This window comes from Chiloscyllium plagiosum, unplaced genomic scaffold (assembly GCF_037043375.1).
Source record: "Chiloscyllium plagiosum isolate Xiang-an unplaced genomic scaffold, Cpla_swu_hap1 HiC_scaffold_45, whole genome shotgun sequence".
In the NCBI taxonomy this organism is placed as follows: domain Eukaryota; kingdom Metazoa; phylum Chordata; class Chondrichthyes; order Orectolobiformes; family Hemiscylliidae; genus Chiloscyllium; species Chiloscyllium plagiosum.
The window spans coordinates 64,253,656-64,256,858 of record NW_028270183.1 but is presented as its reverse complement, the minus strand read 5'-3'; the positions used below and the strand labels follow the sequence as shown (position 1 = coordinate 64,256,858).

The 3,203-nt window shown below is 40.8% G+C and overlaps 1 non-coding gene across 1 annotated transcript; it reads left to right on the top strand.

Annotated features, from left to right (window-relative positions):
• Positions 1–376: 376 nt before the first annotated feature.
• Positions 377–449, top strand: trnar-acg (transfer RNA arginine (anticodon ACG)). The gene has a single exon. It is a non-coding gene; the product is annotated as a tRNA-Arg (tRNA).
• Positions 450–3,203: the final 2,754 nt, after the last annotated feature.

Genomic DNA, 3,203 nt, shown 5'->3' with positions numbered 1-3,203 from the left:
TCGGGTATTACGTTTGCGAGATATCTACAAAACTTCAAATGATCGCAAAGGTCGTTACTGTAATTGAGACCTCAGAAAATTAACTGGTTTCTCCGATGTGGTGATTAGGCTCATGTTCACGTCAGTTATGCTGAAGAAGTGGATACGAAATTCATCAGATCAGCAGTGATAACATTGAATGACTGACCAGTCAGAGTGTGAATGGAAGCTTCATGAGGACATATGTGTTTTCTTTTTGAAAATTCCCCGCTTTGAAAGGTGATGAAGATTGCACTGAAGCAGTGACGGTAATTATCTTTATCGCTTGTTCAATTGGTGAACATGACTGCTATTAACGATGTCCGTGTTAACATCATGGCTCTTTAGGCTGCGCATCAGGCCAGTGGCGTAATGGATAACGCGCCTGACTACGGATCAGGAGATTATAGGTTCGAATCCTACCTGGCCTGGTGACAGCGCAGACTTCTAATACGCATAAAAACTGATTTTTCTGAAGTCGAAATACGGTTGGAGTTCCTAATCTGCAGGAAAGAGAATGCCTTCATTAAATGTACCCGAGAATATGAAAGTCAATGTTCCAGCGTCATCACAGGAGGGAAGCCAAATAATCGCACACGATACTCATGAGCATCTTTCCATTTCATAAAGCCACTGATCGAATAACTGTTGCTCACGGTAATGCTCGGCTTTGAGCATTTTTCGAAACTCTTTGGTCAGTGGAATCAGAGAAGAGTGAAGGGTTAACTGTCCAACTGATCTTTATAGAGCGTGAGTTCCAGACTCTACCACTCGCTGACTGATAAAGTTTTCCTACAAGTCTATTCAAAGCTTTCTGCATCTTATCTGAAATCTACAAACCCTGGTGATCGATCAAGAGCAAATATTACCTTCAATCTTTAATTCCATGCTCCTCATTATTTCGTACATGTCAAGTGGGTGGCACGGTGGCACAATGCCTGAGATCCGGGTTCAATTCCCGCCTCAGGCGACTGACTGTGTGGAGTTTGCACATTCTCCCCGTGTCTCCGTGGGTTTCCTCCGGGTGCTCCGGTTTCCTCCCACAGTCCAAAGATGTGCAGGTCAGGTGAATTGGCCAAGCTAAATTGCCTGTAGCGTAAGGTAAGGGGTAAATGTCGGGGTATGGGTGGGTTGCGCTTTGGCGGGTCGGTGTGGACTTGTTGGGCCAAAGGGCCTGTTTCCACACTTGAATGTAATCTAATCTAAGAAAAAATGTGTTTCCGCACAATTAACTTGCTCTGAGAAAAACCAAACTCGTTTTGCCTCGGCCACACCACTCAAAACATTCTTATGCTGGCAATGCAGAGCGTAACGTCGTTATTTGTTTTGGTGAATGTATAGTAAAATTTACTCGGAATATTTTAGTTAGTTTGACTTCCAGTTTTTAAAACAGAGAGGAAATTATTCACAATATTAAGGGATGAAACACAGTGAATGGAACATAGAATATCCACAGAACTCAGCTATCCAAAATAGACTTAATTATGCTTTTCCAAAGGTACGCAACATTCCTGATAATTATACCCCGTAAACACAGAGTAAAGATGAAACAAGTTGACAGGTCGAAATTAGAGGGGCACAAGAAGAGAGACAGGCACATCACTTGCATCGATGGGCACCTTGAAAGCTTTCTTGTAATTAGTTGTGGATGATACTTTGGCAATAGGTAACAATGTATTTAGGCTGTCAAATACATTTTGAAAGTCTTGTGTTCACTGAAATTTCTTGCCTGTTTTTAACAATTCGGTGACTGGAGCAGTCCCACTGATAACATTCAGCACAAACGTTCAGTAAAAGCCACTCAATCCGGGGAACGGTCGTACTGCTCCTTTCGTCAACAATGTGTAAATGTCCCCTGTAACTTTCGATTTCGCATCCTGTGGGGCTATTTGTCCGTGTTCAACGACATATCCCAGGAAGGTGACGTTGGCTTTGGCAGATTTAGTTTTAGTTAGGTTTACAAACCAGTTTGACATCCGAACTCGATCAAACAAGCCCGATAAATGCTGTAAATATTCAATCCATAAGAGAGTGACAGTCACCAGGCACAATATACACCAAACAGTTGCGTATCTCGCAATTACCTTGTCAGTTAACCTCTGAAATGTGGCCGAAGTGTTTTCCGTACAAACGGCATTACTTTAAATGTCTGCAGGCCAGTTGGCGTTATAAAATTGCCTTTGACCTTTCTGACAAGGTTCACTGCCAGTAACATTTGAGGAAGTCCAGCTTAGAAATATAAGTTACTCTTCCAATCTTTTCCACGCAGTCCTTCAACTGTCCATATGTATTTGCGTCAGTCTTTCTAACAACATTGATTTTGTGACCGTCCACACATAACTGTTGGGACATATCTGGCTTTGGCGCCATGGTGATTGGTGAACTCCATTAATTGAAACTCACTTCCGTTATGCCAGTTGGAGCATACGTGATATCTCCTTATGAATTTGTAAAATTTTAGAGGGTTATGCCTGCAATGATGTTACAAAGTTAGAACAACTCTCCGATATTTACATCATCTACAATTCGATTATTAACTCCCAGTTTATTTCAGCAGATCTCTCCATGCAAGAGTAATAACTTTTTAGATTTTCTTCTGGAAGATAACTGGATAACTTTACCAATATTGGACAACTTTTGCATTATCCAATTTTATTTCAGGAACGTCCAATGCAGAATTCCCTGACATTAGTTCTTCCCAGTGTTTCGTAGCCAATAACACATTCTCCACTTGCGTTCGTTCTCTCCCAAAATACCGTTAGAACATATTCCCATCGGACATTCTGTGAGATTCCTTCATGCCTGGAGTCGCTATCAAGTAGCTAACCTCACTCAATTTCCTCTCAATTTGATCAGGTCTTCTAAACCTTACTTTAAAGTTTCACTGATTAATGTAATTCAAATAAATACATTATTCCCAGTGGCAAAATTGTGATTTTTTTTTATTTCTCATGCACTTCCTGCATCACCATTTGCTGCGATACTTTTAAATACTGTCTCTACAACTCCCCAACATTATTTAGTCCAACTCTAAAATTTGACACATCGTCCAAATGTGTGGTCTCTGTAATCTGACTTATTAATTTTCCTTCATAAATTTTAATGGTCCTCTTACCTTATGCCCAAAATTGGTTTCAGATGGACTTAGTTTGGTGGATTCTTTTGGTACATCTCAGATCGCAAAC